The 23,458-nt window shown below is 40.3% G+C and overlaps 1 long non-coding RNA gene across 1 annotated transcript in view; it reads right to left on the bottom strand.

Moving 5' to 3' along the window:
- The window catches only part of LOC148130819 (uncharacterized), a 71,609-nt gene extending 48,474 nt beyond the window's left edge, over positions 1-23,135 (bottom strand). Inside the window, exon 1 of the long non-coding RNA XR_015749340.1 lies at positions 22,220-23,135. This is a non-coding gene — a long non-coding RNA (uncharacterized LOC148130819). The remainder of the gene's footprint in view (positions 1-22,219) is intronic.
- Positions 23,136-23,458: the final 323 nt, after the last annotated feature.

Here is a 23,458-nt window from a genome sequence, read left to right as displayed (position 1 = left end):
ATACTTCCAGAATCATCTTATGACTCAATGGAGGTTTAATTTAAAAAAAACACATTAAAAACAGAAACAATTCTTAAAAAATCAGTATATTCAACAAGCAGGAATCATAACAACATGCAAGCAATAATTATAGTCACCATCATAATATACATCTGATGGTGTCAACCACACATTGGGCAGCTTCTGCTTCCAAGGGCTTTGCAGCATATCTCTATCATCATGGGTTGTCAGAAAAATGCCAGACATGGTCCTAGCCTAACTTCTAGAGCAGGGCTGTCAAACTCATGTCGTCATGGCGGCATCATGTGAAGTATTGGGACTTTTTCCCCCTTTGCTAAACCAGACGTGATGTGGCCTGCACATGACGCATCCAGCCCATGGCCCCAGAGTTTGACAGCCCTATTCTAGAGGGACACAATTTCATGAAGTTGGGGCCACCATAGGAAGACATCATTGCTCCTTCCAATCTCATCTCTTAAGGCAGGGAAATGTCAAACTCACATTTTCACGGTGATGTATCGGGACTTTTTCCCCCTTTGGTAAAGTGTGCATGGCGTGGCTAGTACATGACACATCTGGCTTGTGGGCTAGGAATTTGGCAGGCCTGTCTTAAGAACTGAGTCGCCTTGCCATTCCATAACATTCATTTTGGACAAGTGATCTGGATATATTGGTTCTGGAGTATTACAAGTACATAGATATCAATAATTTAGAGCTTTAAATGTCAAAAACAATATTTGATGTTTTGAATTGAAGCACCATTTAATTTTGAAAGGTAGCCAAATATAGAATAGCAATAATCTATACTAGTGATGGTGAAGGTACTCTGAGAAAGGTATGTAAACTGAATGTGGCTCTGTGAAAGTACAGCTGACAGTCATAGCAAAAGGCAAGGAACTAGTAAATAGACTGGTTTCATGGAATTTCTCCAGATAAGAAGAGGAAGGGAGATTATCCACATGTACACTGGATGGCTGCTCCTTCCAAAGAGACTACAGGACATTGGCTTTCTGTGGGTTTAAGCACCAGGAGACAACAGGATTAGCCATTTGCTTGCAACCATGGAGAAAATTGGGAAAGGCTCTCAGTTCACAATCCTCACTTTCTAACCACTTTCAAAAATTTCTTATTAATTACTTCTAAATTACTAGAAACCTTGGAAAGTGCAAGTTTGAAAAGGCTACGTAAGTCTGTCTTCAGTCATGAATAAAAGGACATTTTAATCATAAGCTTAAAAATTTAAGGATTCTGAAATACACAGCAAAAAGTTAAATACGATTTTAATCTTAGAAAGTTATAAACAGATTAAGGACCAGATAAAAATGGAATATTGAAATTTCTACAATACGTTTTTGGATTAATTACAAAGAACAGTTTCTCATTGGAAACAGATTCTATGTTGATTTTTTAAAAGATACATCAAGGATAAGCAATTTCATGATTTAAAAAACTGGAGAAGACTAAAAAATTTAGGTAAAGATTTATAAAGCTGTAAAATGTTGCAAAGCATTGTAACAATACAAATACTTAAGGCTTTTAAAGAATACAATCAGAAAATAGTAACAGTATTAATAAGTAATGAATATACCTCTATAAATATACAAAATATATTATTGCAGAAATGACAGATGTAGAATAAATTTTATCTGCCCACTCCCTCCCCAACACGTATGGCAAATGTTCTACAGGTGTTTATTCAAACCCCCCAAATAGGTCCTTGGAAAGCACTCCTATTGTGCAGCTCCAGATTCCAGCACGCTCTGAGCCCCGATCCTGACCAATACTTGGCTCCACGCTTTCCTCTGCAGACTCAAATTTACTCTCCTCCTCTGAACTCGCATCTGGAAAGGGGTCCAGTGGTGGATGTCAATCCATGACATAAAGATAGAAATGGTATCAAAAGTGGATTTATAACTTGACAGGCCAAGAAAATGACTTAGAAAACGATGTTTTACTGTACGTATCTACTAAAAAATACCCTAAAAAACTGTCTGAAGTTATAACAGTTTTAAAATTTAAAAGAAAAATGGCAAACCAAGAGAGTGATCTGGATAATTTTTCCTATTGCGTTTACAAAAGGGTTTAACCCTAGAACAAAATTTGAATGAACTAAAGATTAAATGAATGAATTTAAGACTGTTAGAAGTGAAAGGGAAGAACATAAAGTTCTTTATTCAGGTTAAAACATGATGTGTTATTTCTGATAAACCTTATGATCTTTCCTTATGATCACAATTGAAAATAACAAAGTTTTATGAATTTGTTTACAGCTAGGATATGGGCCATGGAATGAAGAGATAAATATTTGTAACCCAGGGTGAGGAGTCACTAAATTTGTTTATAATTGCTGTGATGAAGGTTTGGAAGTCACTTCTTTTTATATTTCTTTACTCTTTATTATATTTTTACTTTTCTTTCCTTTTTTCTTGCACTTTACTACTTTCTATTCTCTCTCTAGTTTGTATTAGATTTTATTATAATAATCAAAACTTTTAATAAAAATTATATACATATAATATGTATGCATGTATATAAATGTGCACATATAAACTAGTAGTGATGCAATCCATGTTCCTGTCTCCCTCTTTAGGCAGGGCTGCAATGACACATTAGTTAAAGACTCATCTTGCCTCTAAATGACTTTCCAGTATGCCATGAGTAAGGAGGTCATCATTAGAACTACTGGAGCATAGGTGTCAAACTCACAATGTCACGTTGCCATCACATGAAATTTCGTGACATTTCCCCCCCTTTGTGGAGCTGGGATAGGCGTGTCCTACGTGTGACACACCCCTGTACTAGAGTAACCAATGCTAGATTTGTCCTAGGCCTAACACTGGAACCTGATTGGAAAGGATTCAATTGGTTCGTTTCCTTTAGGGCATTTTTCAGCTGAACCCATGATATTTTTTCAACAGCCTTCTCTAGAAAGGAAAGGTGATAGTTATAAAATACTGCAGATCTAGTCAAATCCTCTTCATATGGAGCATGCCAGTACCTCCTTCAATGCAACGGAGTGGTCTTTTTTTTTTTTTTTTTACCAAAAGCATCATTAATACTTTCCTGGTCCCAGCTAGTTATGCTTCTCTTTGATACCCTATATCAGGGTTCTCCAACCTTGGCAACTTTAAGACTTGTGGGCTTCAACTCCCAGAATTCCTCAGCCAGCAAAGCAAAGCTGGCTGAGGAATTCTGGGAGTTAAAGTCCACAAGTCTTAAAGTTGCCAAGGTTGGAGACCCCTGACCTCTATAACCAGGATACACAGATCAAGACCACATCCTTCCATAAACAAGCTCCCTTCCTAGTTCCTTCCTCCTTCCTAGGAAAAAGAGAAGGAAGAAGTAATACATTCTGACTTGCAACTTTCTGTTATTATAAATTTACAAAAAAAGTAATACTGACTTCGATGGCATTGCTTTTTTTCTTCTGGAATACATACTCCAGCTTTCAGTAATAAATAGGAATAATATTGTTATGCAATTTTGATTTATGACACTCTGTTATTGCTCTCTTCAAATGGGGCCCATTTCATTTTTTACCACTAAGGCTAATAAATATTGAGTACAAGAAACTCTAAGGGAAGAAATCATTTATGTGAAAACTCCCCTAGTTTGCTGCCTGTAAATTAGGAATTCAGCACTCTACAGCTGTGATACTGATTGTTAGTCAGTGGTTGGAATATTTGACAATCAAATTATAATAAATATATTCACAGGCATGATGGTTGTATAAATTTGGAGAGTAAGAGAGCAAATTGAAACACATTTTTGCAGAGGAGAAAAACACAAAATAAATTGCTGATGTTCTTTTAAAGATGATTAAACCCTTTGCCGCATTGCAGAGATATGGTTAAGAAACACCACCCATATTTTCAGTCCATCAGGCATGGTATTCACTTTCCTATATCCACAAACTTGCTGAGAGGAGCCAAGGTAGTTAGGAATAAGATCTATCTTTAACCTTCTTCATCTATTTTTAAAATTTAATATATGTGACCTGGATTTTATTAACTCTGAGAAATCCAGCAATTATTTTCCTCTGAATACACGTACATACTTAAAAGTGTGATAGATTTAATGAATTCCTCTGATGGATTTATCGGTAATGATATTATTCCTAAATATCTACTTATTTTCATACAGTACATGAATTTTCCGATAATTAGGCCTATTAGATTTACATTGGACCAGGATTATGAGTGACTATCTCTCCAAGACTATGAAATCAATTGCTGGATAAAGGGCCAAAGAACAGGGTGGCACTGCTCTGCTAAAAGACAGATAAGAACAACAGAGTTTTTAGCATTTTTCTTGCGCCTCACAATCTGGAGCTTTCATATTTCTCAGTTATAGAGATTGATGTTGCATGTTCTTGTCAATAAAGTCTTAAAGTTCTACAGAGTAAGTATAAGCTATGAAAGGTAGCTTGCTAGACTACATTTCTTCCTTACTCTATGAAGTCCCAGATAATCAACACAATACAATAACATGGTGTCCTTTAACAAAAATGTTGATGCAAATACATATCTGTCCTGGGATTCTTCCAGCCTGCATGCTTACCTCAAGACTATTGGCAACGAAAGATTCTAATTCTGGATCTTGGATCTTCTTAAGCGTGTATATAACATTTCACTGAGGGCCATAAATAGGACATGAATAGCATTCAGTCTAATCTGTAACCTGGACTTTAAAGACATAGTTGGTTCATTTTATCCTCTCTTGTGTTGATTTAAACATCTTGCCATAGAAGTCTGCCATCTCATTAAGGCGGTTCCATTAGAAGTTGATGGGCAAAATATGCCATTTATTCAGATGAGTTCAGGGATGAGGACATGTGGCAGGATTTGCATGGTCAAAAGGGGTTTGGGACAAGTGATCCTCCAACACAGGGGTCCCCAAACTTGGCAACTTTAAGACTTGTGGATTTCAACTCCCTGATCTTGATAAGCTAAGCATGATCAGACCGGTTTAATACATGAATGGGAGACCATCAGTAAAAAAAAAAGGTGGAGCGTCAATCATACCATCGTGGTCACAATCTTGATTTTTTTATTATTGTACCCTGTAAACAATATCCTTAGGCTGTAGGCTAGTTAGAACAGAGGTCTCCAAACTTGGCAAATTTAAGACTTGTGGACTTCAACTCCCAGAATTCTCCAGCCAGCATAGCTGTTCTAACTAGCCCAAGGACAAATTCTGTACAGGTCAGTAGTCTCTAAGCAAAGAAATCTAGACACAGAATTACAGAGAATGCCATGATCTCACTTAGCATTCACTTAAAGCACACCAAATTTCATTTTAAAACAGCATTAAATCTGGCCCAATTTACAAACTATACATTTTGGAGGGCCTTTAACTACGGTTGTTTAATATCTTCCCATTAGCATTGTTGGAGGGTAAATACCATAAAATCCCTTACAAAGGTTTTGTCCTTGTAAAGGTGGAAGCATTGAATCATAGGATCACCTCCTGCTGTCCTGTCCATTCTGATACTCTTTCTCCACCCATTCTGCAGCTGTGGGCTATGCCCTGTCTTATCTAACTGTCCCCTAGGCAGCATTTTTGTTGGCCCATATTTCAAGGTCTTTCTTACATCACATTAAAAAATGTGACTGGACTAGTGTCATAGTCCAGCCTATGATGATTGCAAGACCTGATTGGTTGTTTCTCTGCTCCTTGCCTTTCACACCTATACAAGGAAGAAAGCCCTTGCTGGCTAAGTCCTCTACGATCTGGTCTACCAGTGCCTAACATTTCTTTTTAAGAATTATTCTCTCCTCATTAGACCCCATTATTTTCCTGTATGTATGCACAGATGACTGCCTTCACACTCTTCCCACGTATCTCCACTGATACAAACTTTTCTTTTTCATTTTCTTTTGCATTGTAGCATCCTTGCTTTGATGTTACCATAATCAAAGCAAGAGAGTACAGGTTGTTCTTTCATCCCTATATTCACCATCAGCTCCAAGAAAACCTTCACAGCAAGGAAGAATTGGTAGTTCAGCTACATAAAAAAATTAATAGTCAATGTTGCAACATTAAACGTGGAGAACAAATGAATAAATAATAGGGGAGGAAAAAGGAGAGGAGTGTTTTGCGATACTATGGTCAGGGAGAAGGAAAATAAGGTGGGCTTGGCTTACCTGGATGGTCAGAAACTGAAAGAATATCTACTGGCAGAGTTAAGGCTTGAATAGAGCACTAGCTTCTCAGATTGAGACCTGTTCATGAATGATCAATAGCAAGAATATCTAAAAAGGAAAGTTGGGGGACTTGGCGGCCTTTAATCTGGGCTGGAACTGAAAGGGAGCCCGCTGCAAATGATGGGGACCAAATGGAGCTTTTAGAGAGGGTGAGAAATCACTGCTTTTGAAAAGTTTAGCATGGTATTATTGAGTTGACTGCAACATTTTTTTTTTAAAGGCAGCAGGAAAGCAGTCAGCCAGTGGGTGGGAGGGGGAGCGGGTGCCAGGCCCTGCATCCAATTGCAGCTGTAACTAAATTGAAATGAAGTATTTAAGACCATTCTTAAGATGTGCTTGAGGTGGCTCAGGTTTAAAAAAAAAAAACAGAAAATATCTAACACCTTTGGGTGCAAGGTGGAAAATGCAACTTGGGCGCATTTGTGATGGACTGGGAATGGGGTGAAGATGACACCTTCTCTTCCTGCACTCTGAAAGTGTTACATCAGGGGTCGCCAACCTTTTAGATCTTGGGGACCACCAAACTCATAATTTTAAATCCTGCAGACCGCTAATATGAATTTTGACTGGCAATGGCTTGCTGATGTTGGTGGGAAAGTCGGTCCCCTATTCCAGAGCTGCAGTAGTCACAGGACTGGCCCTTTGGTCGTCCCGGAGCAGCTGCTCCTCCACCCGGGTGCACCAGCCTGCCATTGACTGGAGCAGCTGCTCCGGGATGACCAAAAGGCCAGTCCTGTGACTACTGCAGCTCTGGAATATGGGACCAACTTTCCCACCAATGTCAGCAAGCCACCCCGGGGCGGATTTCCCTCTCCTGCCGTTGGTCTTACCTTCCAGTTCCAGCTCGCGTGGCTCTATTCAAGCTAAGGTTTGCGCTCGGCCGAAGGGTGGGGGCCAGCAGGTGGGCGGGCCATGTGTGTGGCGCAGCCTTGTGTTCCTGCGCAGCCTGGATTAATTGCTTTGGGGGGAATGTTTGGGGGGGGACATTTCTCTGCAGACCACCAAAATTTTCTCATGGACCACGAGTGGTCCCCAGCCCACTGGTTGGCGACCACTGTGTTAGATGATCCTTATTGGTGATTGGCCGAGCATATAAAATATGGATCTACCTGTGTTGAGGCCTTCATTCATTGATAAAGGCACTGTTCTCTGTCCCTTTTCACTGCATTGCCCTTAAACCATGCCAAAAATGCTAAGAGTTGCAAAAAGATTTTGCAATGTTTGAAGTATCCCCAGGTTTTTGTCCAAACATGCACAGATGTTAAGTGATAATAAAATCAAAATTTTAGATGTTTTCTTACTTGTGTCGCAGTAGGAAATCCCAGCCAATTGTACTCTACCCTGAGAGAAAGTTGCCCTTTCCCTTTGAAAACTTTGCCAATGCCTTAAATGTTAATGGCCTGGTTTGTCTTTTTTCTCAACGTTCCATAAAGGCTGAGGAATGTTGCTTTATGGGAAGCCAGGCTCCTTTCAGTGCCTCCTTCTATAGCATTCCTACTCTGCAAACACATTTGTCAGGAAAACATTCCATACACATTCCGGGTTGGCAGAAAAACTAGCCCGTGGCTTCGTATGGTTGAGAAACAAGATCCTTTGGGAAACCAGATCCTCCCCAAGCTTCCATCTATGAAGGAGGTAATCTCAGTGAAGGAAGTAAAAGAATTTCATTATGGATCTTGATGAGTGAACTTGGAATTTTCTCCTTCTATGGTATAAGGAATCTTATCAGGAGCAAAGTCTTGATACCTGCCTCAACTAGCTCTTGGCTTTTTTTTTTTTTAACCTTTTTTAAATTGCAAAATCACACAGCATCATAGCACTCTTCTCAGAGGCTGTATCTCTTTCATAGCATTGCCTGGAATGACCATGTAACCATGCATAATTGTGAAGTTGTACCTTGTCGTTCCAGGAAGTGCTGCATAGGAATAGGAAAGTTTCATAATGAGGCAGGGAGGGAGGAGTTTGTATATCTAGGCAGCATTTATTTATTTTTTGCTATGGAGAGAAGACACAGTTGAAAGTTCCAAGTCCCCAAAATGTATAACTATTTCTTAAGATTTTGAATGGAAGAAGAAACAGTAAAGAAGACCATGATAATCTGGGCAAATTTTTTTGGATATAACATTGATTTGGAAGTTAGGGAAAAATTATAGGAAATAAACTACAAATTAACATTATCAGCAGCCTATAAAGAGAACTTGTATACAATGGTTGATCGCTGGCACTTAACTCCGGCAAGGCTGGCTAAAATGTTCCCTAACAGATCGGCAAATTGTTGGAAGTGTGATCATGAAACAGGGATCTTTTTCCCATATGTGGTGGACCTGCCCTAAAGCTAAGAAATGTTGGCTCAAAAATCAAGAATTGGCTAGAAGAAATTACAAAACAAAAAACTGAAATTATAAAACAAAAATACAGAGATATTTTTATTAGGTATATCAAGATATAAAGTTGGCAAAAAAAAACCCAATATATCATACTTCGTATAATAACTGAGGGAAGAACTGAAAATATGACAATATTCCTTCTGATACCATGATAATAAAAAAGGTTTTAGAATGCACAGAGATGGATAGGTTATCGATGGAATTGAGAGAGAGAGAGAGGAAACAAGAGTACCATGAGATTTGAAACCTATGGTATAACTGGTGAAAAGGTAGATGTAAAGTAGATGGATGACAGATAGATAGCAGTTATGATAAGATGAAATAATACCACGTATAACCATGTAAATAATTATGTAAATAACTATATGAATATATGCCATAAATTGAATGTAGGAATAACCGTAACAATACTTAGTAGTAATCTACACATTTAGAAAGGTGTCAATGTGAGTGAATACTGTTACAAACACTCTATGTAATGAGTGGAAATGTGTTTTTAATTGTGAAAATATGTTCAATAAAGATTTATATTTATAATAAAAAAGAAAGAAAGAAAGAAAGTTCCAAGTCCCCAAGTATTTTTCGAAAGAAAATGAAAAAAAAAACAAAACTATCCACCCTAAACCAAACAGCAGGTTTACATCCTAACATTTCATGGAAAATCAGAACGGGACATCAGAAATGTATTTGTTTATGACAGGAGTTTTGCAACCTGTCCCATTCCATAGAATCAGGGCAATTCACATGAATTCAGAACAAGAAACAAATAGTAAAGTAACATTTGAAATGAGTTAAATCAAACAATAAAAAGGACGGGCGTAAAATCGAGCTAAATATGGCCAGCACCATATTAAATACGGCCAACCACCATCTTAAGTTGTGCCACCCATGGCAAAAAGCCCTGTTTTTCACCACTTTCCTAAAAGTTAAAAAAAGCGGGGGCGGGATCAACAACTTCAAAGTGCTAGGGCAGCCATGGAGATGACAATGTTCAATCATCAATCCCTCTGACAACACCACGTGAAAACATCCTTTCTACATTGCCCGGGGGGCAAGCAAAATCTCCCCATAGCAAAAAGTAATAATTTTGCCTCTATCACCATCCTGGCAGTTGGCATTCTGGTAATCTATTCATGTGAATGACCAATAATCATAGTACCCAAAGTCTGAACCTCTTTAATTATCAAGGCCGGTAGAGGTAGAACCTTCGTTCTCCAAGAATTCTGTTAATGTCACTTAAAGTCATGTAAACCAGTGTTTTTCCAACTGCAGCAACTTGCGTGGGCTGGTTAATCCTGGGAGATGAAGGCCACTGATCTTAAAGTGGCTAAGGCTAAGAATCACTGATCTATGCCAATGGCCACTGTCATGTTTTGAATATATGAATGAGGTTATGCTTAATGATTTACTTCCTTTCCCCTTTGCTAAGCACTTGATAGTCGGCGTAGACCAGGGGTCTCCAACCTTGGCAACTTTAAGACTTGTGGAGTTCAACTCCCAAAATTACTCAGCCAGTTTTGCTTTGCTGACCCCTGATATAGGGTATCAAAGAGAAGCATAACTAGCTGGGACCAGGAAAGTTTTAATGATGCTTTTGGTTAAAAAAAGGCCACTCCGTTGCATTGAAGGAGGTATTGGCATGCTCCATATGAAGAGGACTTGCCTAGATCTGTAATATTCTATAACTATCACCTTCCCTTTCTAGAGAAGGCTGTTGAAAAAATACTATGGGTTCAGCTGAAAAATGCCCTAAAGGAAATGAACCAATTGAATCCTTTCCAATCTGGTTCCAGTCTTAGGCCTAGGACAAATCTAGCATTGGTTACTCTAGTACAGGGGTGTGTCATACGCAGGCCACGCCCATCAGGGGTGGGATTCAAATTTCTTAACAACCGGTTATGTGGGAGTGGCCTAATTTGTGGATGTGGCTTTGTGGTCATATGACTGGGTGGATGTGGCTTGCTGATTGGGTGTGGCTAGGTGGTCATGTGACTGGGGTGGGCACTGAAAAAAGCGACATGACCATTTTTCATACTTATGACCATTACAGCATCCCCATGGGCCTATGTTCAAAATTCACCTGCTTGGCAGCTGACTCATATTTATGATGGTTGCAGTGTCCCAGAGTCACCTTCTGAAAACTTCTGACAAGTCAAGTCCATGGGGAAGCCAGATTCACTTTAACAACCATGTTACTAATTTAACCACCGCAGCGATTCCCTTAACAACGGTGGCAAGAAAGGTCATAAAAATGGGGCCCTAAACTCACTTAACGAACATCTCACTTAGCAACATAAACTCAGGTCTCAATCATGGTCATAAATTGAGGACTACCTGCATGTCTGCATTCTAAAGTTACAAGAAAGGGGTGTTTTTTTAAAAAAAAAACACATCTATTTTCACAGCTATAAGAAAACCTGACCTGGGGTTGCTCACATTGCAGCCCTGGTCAAAGGGGCCCAGAAGAGATTATACTACCTGAGACTTCTCAGAAAACAACAACTGAATGAAAAACTGCTGGTGACCTTCTACTGCTGCACCATAGAGAACATTTTAACACTGCACCTCTGTGTGGTTTGCCAATTGCACAGTGGCAGATAGGAAGGCACTCCAGAGGGTTAACGTCATTGCCCAGAAGATCATTGGTTGCCCTCTCCCCTCTTTGGAAGAGCTTTATAGCTCCTGCTGCCTTAAGAAAGTTCAAAACATCCTCAAAGATCCATCTCATCCTGGGAACCCTTTTTTTTAACTATTACCATCTGGCAGATGGTACAGAATAATAAAAACAAGGACAAATAGGCTGAAAAACAGCTTCTATCCCAGGGCAGTAGCTCTTTTGAATTCTGCTGTGTTGGTGAGATGTCAGGAGTTTTCAATTCAATGTGTGGAGGGTGAAGGATGTGTGTTTGTGTTTATTTTCATGGTCATGATGTGCACTGAAGATGGTGTTTGATTTCTTTGTACCAGGTGCAATGACAATAAAGTAAACTAAACTAAAACTAAACTAAAACACAGTAGAAATATTTTATATTGTTCATTCCATTGAGAAAACAGGTAGGATATACCATATACAGAGCACACAAGGGTTGTCTACAAGATTGTGATCAAAACTGTACCAGATTTTTACATGTGTTGAACACATGATCTATGTAAAAAAAAAAAACAGGCAAGATTTTAATCCCACTACTATGGCCACCATTTGCCTTTTTTAACCATATTCCAAGGCACCCCTAAAAGTACACTGGCTGGTTTTACACTCATGACACAAATGCATGAATGAAAGTACAGAAATGTATTTATGTAGCTTGAGATTGTCATCATCCTTTCTACTGTGCAGCCTTGATATGGAGAATTACCCGGTCCAAGATACAATCAGTGAGATGAATGGGATTCAAATGTAATTATATTTGGCTGCATTATGTTGAGGATGGAAGGAAGGAAGGAAGAAGGAAGGAAGGAAGGAAGGAAGGAAGGAAGGAAGGAAGGAAGGAAGGAAGGAAGATAGGAAGAAAGCTCTATGCTACTTTATTAATTTGATGCTATCTCCCCCTTAAATATCTCATTTTTAATACTGTGTTTTTGTTGAATGATGTGAACTTTGCAGCTGTAAAAGTAATTAAAGTTAGAATATCAGGAGGCATGGTTGCTTGTTCATGAGAATGTGATGGTGTAAGAACTGACAACCTGGAAGAGAGAAATGTTTAGGAGTTTGATGGAGGCAAGTCACTCCATCCATGTGTTTTTCTCAGTCCCAGTCTGCTATCCATCATTCTCATCTCCCTCAGTGGTAATTTCCTATCTTGTTCTCTCCATTCCTTTCCTGATTACTTTGCATTTCTTGCCCTGTGTGTTTTACCTTTCCATTTCATACTTGTTTCCTCCCTCTGTGTCAGCCTTTCATTTGGCTGTTTTGGGAACAACATAAAAAGAATAACAGAGTTGGAAGGGACCTTGGAGGTCTTCTAGTCCAACCCTGTGTTGACCCAGGGTGGGATACAAAACAAACACAGTCACAGAAAACAGGTAAAGCCCCTTTTATTCCTTCACTTTGCTTCCAAGCTCCGAAGATTCTTGACGGAAGACAAAAAACTCCCACACAAACAGTTACAAGAAGAAGGAAAAAAGCAGCACAAACCAGGCAAGATAAGGGTTGGAGGATGTCCACAGATAACACACACTAGGAAGGATGCCAAACTCAGAGAGGAATTAGAGATATTTCCATGCTTTGTTTCCAGCGTCTGCCCGTATGCATGTCCGTCCTCTTATTCAGTTGTCACAGCTGCAGCCCATGAAGAGGATCAAGGCCCTCTCCTCCCAGTAGACCACATCTCTCCCTTATCCTCTCCTCCCTGCGTGCCCTAGGATGGAGAGGGGATGGGCCTGGGTCCTTCTCTGACTGCTCAGCCAGCCTCTGCCCTTCCCCAGCCTCCTCCACAACCTCCAGAGCCACACTTCCACTTTCTGTCAGCTGTTCCTCCTCTTCCTCAGTGTCAGTCTCCACCAGCGGCATGACAAACCCCTACTCAAGCAGGAGACCCTGTACTACTGTTGGCGAACCTTTTCGGCACTGAGTGCTGAAACGGGAGCGCGCATGCACGTGTGGGGGAGCACTGGAAACCAGAAGAGCAGCTCCCTGGTGGGCATGCGCACGCCAGCCAACTGGTCTTCTGGTTTCTGGCACACATGCATTCATGAAGACCAGCTGGCCAGCATGCGCAACTTGAAGCTCAGCCTTCCATTGTGGATATGCACGCCAGGAAGCTGCTCTTCCGGTTTTGCAGTGCTCCTGCACACACAAAGACCAACTGGTCAGAAGAGCAATGGGTGATGGCTGGTGTGCCCGGAGAGATGGTTCTGCGTGCCACGTCTGGCACATGTGCCATAGGTTCACCATCATGTCCTTCTACCATTCCTGAGAAGTGGCTCTCCAGTCTCTTTTTTTAAAATCTCCAGTGATGGAGCACTCATAGCTTCTGAAGGCAAGCTGTTCCATTGATTAATTGCTCTCAATGTCAAGAAATTTGTCCTTAGTTCTAGGTCACTTCTCTCCTTGATTAGTTTCTATCTGTTGTCGCTTTTTTTGCCTTTTGGTGCTTTAGAGAACAGGTTGGCCTCCTCTTCTTTGTGGCAGCCCCTCGAATATTGGAATACTTCTGTGAATGTCTCCCCTAGTCCTTCTTTTCACTAGACTAGACATTCCCACTCCTACAATCGTTCTTCATATGTTTTAGCCTCCAGCCCCCTAAATTATCTTTGTTGCTCTTTTCTTCACTTTTTTTTCCAGAGACTCCGTCCCTCCAGAAAGGAATCACTACTCTCTGTATCATTCTGCTCTGACCTACCTCAGTAACTGTAGCAGTGGTGGGATTCAAACATTTTTACTACCGGTTCTGTGGGTGTGGCGTGGTGGGCATGGTTTGGTGGGTGTGGCAGGGGAAGGAGACTGTAAAATCTTCATTCCCACCCCACTCCTGGGGGAAGGTTACTGCAAAACCCCATTCCCTCCCCACCCCACTAACCTGCATTCCAGCTCTGTTCTCCTGTGCAGGGCAACAAAAGAAGACCCAGCCGATCAGCTGGGACGTGGGAGGCAGAGAATAGATGGGGGCAGGGCCAGTCAGAGGTGAGATTTGCTGGTTCTCTGAACTACTCAAAAATTCCTCTACCAGTTCTCCAGAACTGGTCAGAACCTGCCGACTACCACCCCCAAACTGTAGTAAAACAACTATGATCACATCAGGATCTAATTTAATAATCCATGTTTTCCATTAATGTGGGACAATGCCTTTTTGGCCTGTATTATTTATGTATTTATATATGTATATATGTATATATATATATATATATATATATATATATATATATATATATATATATATATATATATGTATATATATATTTGTTGTGATCTTGGTGAACATCTTTCACTGGGTAGGCAAATAACAGTGATCAAACAAAGCTTATTTGCCATTGCTAATTACCCCCTGCAATGCATTACAAAACAGGAAATGATGGGCATTTTCTGCAAGATGTTGAAAAGTTGCCTGGAAAAGTGAAGCACTCACATTAAGGCTCCCATACATAATGAAGGTAATCCTTAGCTCACAATTTCTGGAAACTTACCAAAATTCTACAGTGCTGATGCGTTTTTTTGGGAAGTGAACCATATTAGTCTATGGTAGCTGAAAATCAGAAGGAGTCTGTAACACCTTTTCAGACTAATACATTTTATTAAAAGGCATAAGCTTGCATAGGCTTACCTCAAGGGGGAAAAAAAACTGCCCCTTTGATCAATATGGATAGCATTAACCATATTGATATATATTAAAAAAAAACAATTACTACCAACTTGCCTTCAATTGAGGACCTGTATACTGCACAAGTCAAAAAGAGGGCTGTGAAAATATTTACAGACCCCTCACATCCTGGACATAAACTGTTTCAGCTCCTTCCCTCAAAACGAAGCTATGGGGCACTGCACACCAGAACAACTAGACACAAGAACAGTTTTTTCCCCAAAGACCATCACTCTGCTAAACAAATAATTCCTTCAATACTGTCCAACTACTGTATTTACAAAGTCTGCATTACTATTACTATTACTATTCCCATCCTTCCTTTCACCCATCTCCTCCCACTTGTGGTGTGGAACTAGGAACAGGGAGACCTAGGATCTGTTCCATCCTGAATCCAGAAAGCTCACTGGGTGATTTTGTTTCAGCCCATATTTCTTCCTATAGCCAAATATGGGGAGTGCTTTGCACACTGCCTTGAGTCCTGAATAAAAGGTATGATAGAAATAGAAAAAAAATATCTGAATCTGAAGATCTCAGAAGACACAAACGTACAGTTTGAAGGGCAGCTGACTAAGACCATCAAAGGTCTGGCAACAGTTATGGATGAAATACACATGGTTCTTAAGAAGGATGTGAAGAATGAAGATAAAGATCAAACATCCAAAGAAAATGGAGCAAACTTATGACAAACATGCTGCTTGCTGGGGGAAAAAAGAATGTTACATAATGTTATATAAATCATGAAACTGGAGTGTATGAAAGTGATGCATGTTTAATTTAGTAGTATCAATACTTTAGTCCAAGCAAGGTTGTATAAAGTTTTATAAATGTGTGAGCCTGCTTCAAAAGATTGCTTATAATTCACAGCCCTAGATTTGTTAGACACTCCTTGAGTGAAAATAATTTTGCATTGCAAAATGTTTTAGGGTAAACTTGGTTATAGCTTGAATGCTAATAAAGTTCATCAACTTCATGAAAAATAGCAAGTATTTAATTACAAAAAGTTTCCTTTTAAAATTTAGTGCAAACATTTTTCATTATTTATAGAGATGTCATTCTTAGGTTTTATTTCAGACCATTTAGGGTTTTTTTAATTAAAAAAATCGGGTATATAAATCATAGCATGCTGCTTAATTTTGCCAGTAAAGATTTTTAAATACAAAACAAAACAAAACAAAAAACAAAACAAAAAAAGAAATAGAAAAAAATATATACATCTCTCTGTCTACTTCAAGAGATTTTGTTCTTGCTATTCTATTTTGTGTTGGCATTTCTCACACATCTTTTCACCCTTGTTGTTCCTGCCAACTTTTCATTTGGCCTTGTCCCAGTGGGATTCAATTTTTTTTTACTACCGGTTCTGTGGGTGTGGCTTGGTGGGCATGGCATGGCTTGGTGGGCATGGCAGAGGAAGGATACTGCAAAATCTCCATTCCCTCCCCATCCCACTAACCTGCTTTCCAGCTCCGTTCTCCTGTGCAGGGCAACAAAAGAAGACCCAGCCAATCAGCTGGGACTCAATGGGAGGCAGAGAATAGATGGGGGTGAAGCCAGTCAGAGGTGGGATTTGCTGGTTCTCTGAACTACTCAAAATTTCTGCTACTGGTTCTCCAGAACTGGTCAGAACCTGCTGAATACCACCTCTGGGTTTGTCCCTGTAACTTTGGGGCTCTCTCACACATCTTCTCGGACTCCTCTCTGTAGTTACTGGTGACCAGGGTCTCTAAAGATCCAATAGTATCACCTTTTTCTTCAGAAGAAACTGGGCTCAGAGTATGAAAGAATAATGTATTTAAAACAAAGATAGAAGCCAGGGATATAATTCCAGGTCAGTTTTCTCCTTCGTATACTAAGTTTTCACTCGGAGCGAGTTATGTTGAATAATGATGATAATAAACTGCTCAAGCAGCAGAGGAAGAAAAGATCAGCACCTATTTGACAGGATGATTTTGGAAAACTGCAAGAAAAGGGAGACCAACTTGAATGTAGCTTGGTTTGATTTCCAGAAGCCAGGCCACATGACTGGGTAATCATGTGCCTAGAAATAACAGGAGTCAGTAGAAACATCAGGAGCTTTGGGCAAAGATCAATGGCACAGTGGAAGGCACAGTAGCTGGTCAATGGGGATAGACTGTGTGTCATTGCACAATCAATTGCAAAAGGCACCTTTCAATTAGAACAGCTTACAGTCTGCACTGATACCTTTAATACTATTAAACAACAACATCCTTGAGAAGGACTGAATAGTGGACAAAAATGCCAAATCTACTCTAAACATCTGGCTGACCAACCATAATAATAATAACGTTGTATTCTATAAAAATAGCATCCTCAAACTCCTCTCATTTAGAATAAGAATCTAGTTTATAACCTCAGAACTTTTCATACGAATAGCAATAGCACTTAGACTTATATACCACTTCACAGTGCTTTACAGCCCTCTCTAAGTGGTTTACAGAGTCAGCATATTGCCCCCAACAATCTGGGTCCTCATTTTACCAACTTTGGAAGGATGGAAGGCTGAATCAACTTTGAGCCGGTGAGAATCGAACTGCCGAACTGCTGGCAGCCAGCAGTCAGCAGAATTAGCTGCAGTACCGCATTCTAACCACTGACACCACCACAGCTCTTTAACCTGAATCTTATATGGTACCATGGCTGATGGGCCCAATCTCCTGGACTCCATTTCTGTGATTTTTCATCTAAATATTGCCACTTTTCTTTCATTAGTCTGCCCACGCACAGCAACACACCCAGTGCCCTTCAGCTATGTGGAATTTCGACTTCCAACAACTTATCCTGGATAACTGGTGGCCACCCTGCCTGTGAATGACTAGAAATTTCATTGCACACATCTGGAAGGCACCAGCCTGGGAAGATGTGTTCTGCTTTCAAATTCTGCCATCTGTTTGTTGTTCCTAAAAATACATGATTAATTAAGGGGGGAGAAATCAATGTTCTTAGAGGATGAGTAATAACAATAATGGCAATATTTTATTATGTCATGTGCTTTGTGGGTACTGAAGAGCAGATGTTAAGGGGAAGGAGGTACATCCTTCCCTCTCCAACTCCCCCCAAAATTAGCAGGGCGGAAGATAATTAGTTTTCTACCATAAGCAGATTCATTCCAAGGTTATTTACCCCAGCGCTTAGTCAGCAAATTACATAAAAAGAAAAGGAAAGGGTCAAAATTAGATGAGCACAAATAAATATATGCTGTTATCTATCTTAATATCAATCAATCCCCTGCTAAAACCTTGATTTTAATTACAAAACTTTGCAACAATGTAAATTATTAAAATATCTATCAGGAAGCAGAAAGATGACATAGAAACACTCTGATTGTCCAGGAACTGCCGCTCCATGGAAAAAAGAAAAAATTGACAGAATTCCATATAATAAAACCCTTAATATAAAAGAAGATGCTTTGTTGGTTCTATCTCTTACGTGCTTCAAGGGAAGAGGTCTGAAAGTTTGCAATATCTACCCTGTAACTGTAGCAAGTGCTCGACTTATGTCCATGGTTGAGCCTGGAATTACAATTGTGAGTCATAAGGCAAAGTATCAAAGGCGCGAACCTGATTTTTAAACTTTTTTTTTGTGGCGGTCATTAAGGAAATATTGTGGTTGTTAAGCAAATCCATTTTACCCAATTTTTTTCTTGGAAACTAGAAGTAAATGCCGAAAACTGGCAGAAAATGTTGAAAATGGTGGTCACAATTCTGCAGGATGATAGGCATGTCCATAAGGGTGAGCCAATTGCCAAATGCCCAAAATGTGATCACTTGGTTGTGTGCACGTGGGTGTGGCTTTTGGAGGGGTCCACTATAACTTTATGTGATCATGAAGTGACTGGTCATAAGTCAAAAACTATCTATAGTGGTTAAGGTTCCAGATTAGAAACCAAGAGACCATAAGTTCTAGTCCTGCCTTAGGCACGAATGCCAGCTGGGTGACTTTGGGTCAGTCACTCTCTATCAGCCCTAGGAAGAAGAAGACATGGGCAAATAGCTTCCAAAGATCTTGCATCAAAAGATTTGGGTTTGGTAACCAGCAATTATCCCAAAGGTGATTTTTCAGGAGGCAACTGGACTTTCTGGCTTTTCTTTGAAGATGTTTCGCTTCTCATCCAAGAAGCTTCTTCAGCTCAACGTCTTCAAGGAAAAACACGAAAAGTCCAGTTGCCTCTTGAAAAAGCACCTTTGGGATAACCATGACATGGATGACTGAGAACCTCCATAGACTTTTAACCAGAAATTAGTTCAAATTTGGGGCATTAAATTCCAAAATTCAGAAGGGCTTTATCTTTGGCCAGGTTTAATGCCTCCCAAAAGCCGTTTCTACAGTATAGCATGCCATAGCATCCTCTCCAATTTTTTTAGCTACTTTAGGATGTGTTTCTCTTTTTTATTTTATTTAAGTGTGATTTTTGTTTTATTTGCTGGTCTATGACCAAATAAAACCTGATTGATTGATTGATTGATTGATTGATTGACTGAAACTATACCACAGCTCAGTTTAGCCTGATAAAGGTTGGGTAAAATGGTCTGAGAAAGCCCATAAAAAAAGAGCTTCATCTTAAGGGACTTCTTGAGAAGAGCACTCCAGCAGACAAGTGATCCATTTAAGCCAGTAATGAAATGTTACTAGTCTAATTCTGGTTTTTACTCTGATCAGCCCTGTTTCTACCTAAGAGCTGCATTTGAGATACGCTCTGGAGTAGCAAATATGGAGTTACGGAATTTGGGCTGAACAGGTTCCAGAGACTAAAATTAGACTATGGCCTGATAGCTGCTCCAAATAATAGTTGTGCTAAAGCCTTGTGTGTGATGATATCGTAGAATTGATTGGTAGTTCATTGGGCCAGACTACAATGTAATCAGCTCAATTGTCTTGCACAGATCCATCCATGGTCTGCACCAACACCATTTGGATTCTAAACTTACGATCCATGGAACATTTCATGGGAATGTATCTCTAGGCACTAAACAAGAAAAATGAATTCCATCAAAACTACATGGCAAGAATCCTTTTCTCAGAACTACAAGCTGTACAGTTCCCACCAAAATTATCACACAGGATGAATGGCATTTATCAGATATCAGATATGTCCAAGAAAGAATTCAACAAAGCAGAATATAATAATACAGCATTTTTCAATTGTCAAGTGATCTAAAGGGTTCTCACTCACCACCCACGATGAACAGAAAGGGGGAAAAAAATCCATAGAGCTGATTCTTTTTTTCCTAGTGTTTATAGATCTGGAATATTTACATCCACATTTTTCACATAATACTTCATGGCAGCGTTCCAGTATAACATGCTTGTCAGAATGGAGGGCAGGGGAGAATATTACTGGATAGCCCTAACTTTTAGATTCTATCTATTTAGATCAAATTATATAATTGTTTTCAACAGAGAGGGAAACCTTATTCCTAACTTAATTCCCCTTTGTAGGAACAACTGTTGTGAGTATGCCATTGTAAGACTGGTTTGCACAAATACGTTATCCTACCATATCAACTAATCTTTGAGATTTACAAAAAGTTGATTCCAGGGTTTTGGAGGGAACCCCACCATGTTATAAACTTTGGCAATATCATGTACTTTGGGCTGTTTATTTTAACCCCCAAAACATGCTTCCTGCTGGTCTCACTATGTGGATCTCTGACTGAAACAGTAATCCTCCAAAGATTGGGACTCATTCATCCCCAGCTAAAAAAGTCCTTCAGAATGAATTCTGCCTGAAACCCAAAGGAGGCACTGCTCTATGACCATGAATGAACTCATGGTCCAACTATGTGTAAACTGGCTTCATCTGCTCATGTGATTGATGAGGTGAAAAATGATGGTACGTAACCATCAGCAAAGCTAACAGACATTACCAAGGGAGAGTAGAGTGGTGGGAATTTTCCTGTGATTGGCTTGGAGTAGTAGCCAATCTTCAGAGCTCTGTAGGTGGTCCTGCCAATTTCTGGCACTGCAATTATTTATGCCTTGTCCCACCTCCTCAGAGATTTTGTAAACAGATCATCTCTTATTTCATTGTTAATCTCCACTAACCACCCCCCACCCCCCCCAATGAGGTTCTTAGCAATAGTTCTTCTTCCTCTTAGGAAAGCGTTGCCAAGGCATTGTTTCTCTGGGTCCCATATTAGTTTCCAAAATAACATCTGCGAACAAGGAATCTGGATGGCAAACTCAGAGCAATCTCTTCTCACAGCTGGCTAGCAAGCAAGAAGCAACTAAGGTGCCTCTTTACTAGATGCCTAATCCCATTTGTTTTCCCATTTATCTGATCCACTCTCAAGGCTGTGTATTTGGCTTCTGCTGCTAGCAATTGTCTTTCTGGATATTTTATTGAATCACATTGTCTTCAAATTATACACTTCATGTGCTGCTGCTGGCTGTTTTCAATTTGGCTACTATCAATCCTGAAAGCTTCCAGTCACCGGGCGTGAAGTTGCATCAGTTGCATAGTGAAGTCACTGACGTGCTGAATCTTTTCATTTTTAAATAAAAGTGGCACCCAGAATCTGACAGAAATTGTTATGCTCCTAAGCTTGCTAAAAATATTATTTATTGTGCATTTATTACATTTCCATCCCACCTAAAAGTGGCGTATATTGTTCGCCTCCACTCAGGTTTCACCTCAGAGCCACCCTTGCGAATTAGGTTAGGTTGAAATTAATCTAAAGTTCCTTAGAACAAGGATCTCCAACCCTGGCAACTTTAAGCCTGGCAGACTTCAACTCCCAGAATTCCCCAGTCAGCAAAACTTTTCTGGCTGGGGAATTCTGGGAGTTGAAATCCGCCAGGCTAAAAGTTGCCAGGGTTGGAGACCCCTGCCTTAGGATCACCAGGCTAAGTGGCCATTTCAATTTGGCAGATATTCCCAGCCCTGGCTTAGCATATGAAAAAAGTAAACCCCATTGTAGGAAAATCCCACGTGCAACTGACTTCCATAAAGATAAGTTGGATGCCTAGAAAGGGGTTAACGTAACTCTTAAGTAGTTACGCTCCTAATGAATTGCTCAAAGTACCTATCTATTTCAGCGAGGGAGCAACATAAAAGAGGATAATCTAATTTCAAGCTGTCTAGGAAAGTTCAGGCAAACTATCCAAACCAGACGGGAAATCCCAAACACCAGAGAATTGGAGAGAACCAGAAGAATTCTCCCGCTTTTGGGCACTCAAGAGATACTTTATCCAATGCATCATTTGTATAAAAAGCATCCCACCAGGGGAGAAAAAAACAAAACAAAACCTGACTTTGTACAGAGGCAACAGGCTGTTAGTATACATATGTGAAAATGAAAAGAGCACAAACCTCAGCGAGCAGTTGGTCAACCCTTCCCAAAATAGCTGTCTCCATTTGGTCTGCGGAGAGGCAGGCGGCCGGGAGCGGAGTGGATCTGTCCGCCTCCAAATGAGAAACCCTGGACTGCAGATCTGATGTCCTGAAGTACAGCAAGAGGCTCAGCACCAGAGAAAGGAAAGAGATTCCAGGCAGCCCCGAGTTCAGCAGCAGAGGTACCCTACAGCATCTTTCTCCATCTCCTCCCGTCCTGGGAGGCGCGAGGCTTAAACCAGTCTCCAAGCTACCAGGAGCGACCCCTTTCCAGCTCTTCTCTTCTACCACCATTCCTTCCCTGGCCTGAGAGGCAATAAATAAATAAATAACGAACAAATAAATAAAGCAGGGGGCTCTTCCTCTCAGAAGCCCAGGATCCGAGATCCAGGAAAGGGCACCACCATCCAAAAGAAGCTCCCAGAGCCACTGAAGAAAAAGGACAGGTAGCAAACCACAAAAAATAAAAAATAAAAAATGGATGTAGAACCAAGTGGTGGGGAAGGAATGGATGTGTGTGTGTGTGTGTGTGTGTGTGTGTGTGTGTGTGTTTTCCCAAAGAGGGGAGGAAAAAAATTCAAACTTCAGAAAAGTTCTTTTTGAGAAGACAGTTGGATCAAAGTTGCTGTTGTTGCATTTCTCCTTTTAAGCTTCTTTGATTGTTGCTGATTGTCCTCCTCCCTCTCTCTTGGTCAGATCCTGTGTGGAATAAGCAACAGTCGGTGCGTGAAGGTCCCCATTAGAGAGAGGTAATTCTCAACTGATTGCACATTGCAGTGTGACTGTTCCTGATTTCTCTGTAACATGACACTCTCTCTCTCTCTCACACACACACACACACACACACTCGCACACACACACATACACACACACTCGCACACGCTGTCTCCGATGAGTTGGCTGCACGCTGTTTCCCAAAGCAAGCTCTCCTGTTCCCTCCGCAATGATTTATTTATTTATGCAAAACCGCTGGGTGGGATTTTGATTCTCTGGCTCCTGCCTACTGCAAAGCCCACCAGTCCCTAAAGTGTCGTTCATCAGTCCTTTGAAGAAGGACTTACTGCAGTCATTTATAGCTGCAAATAAGCCAAGGTAAGGATAAAGGGGGCAAGGTTTAGGCTGCAGCAGGTCCCCTTCTTACAATCATGGGCCTGATATCAGGTTAGGTAAAATTACATGGCCACATCTGAATGTTCCTTATCGCCACAGAAGGCTTTA

The sequence above is a fragment of the Notechis scutatus genome, chromosome 4 (genome assembly GCF_049901735.1).
Source record: "Notechis scutatus isolate UNSWTSFEM ecotype Mainland chromosome 4, rNotScu1.2, whole genome shotgun sequence".
NCBI classification, from domain to species: Eukaryota; Metazoa; Chordata; class Lepidosauria; order Squamata; family Elapidae; genus Notechis; species Notechis scutatus.
The sequence above is the reverse complement of the archived record's forward strand: the minus strand, read 5'-3'. Positions and strand labels throughout refer to the sequence as shown.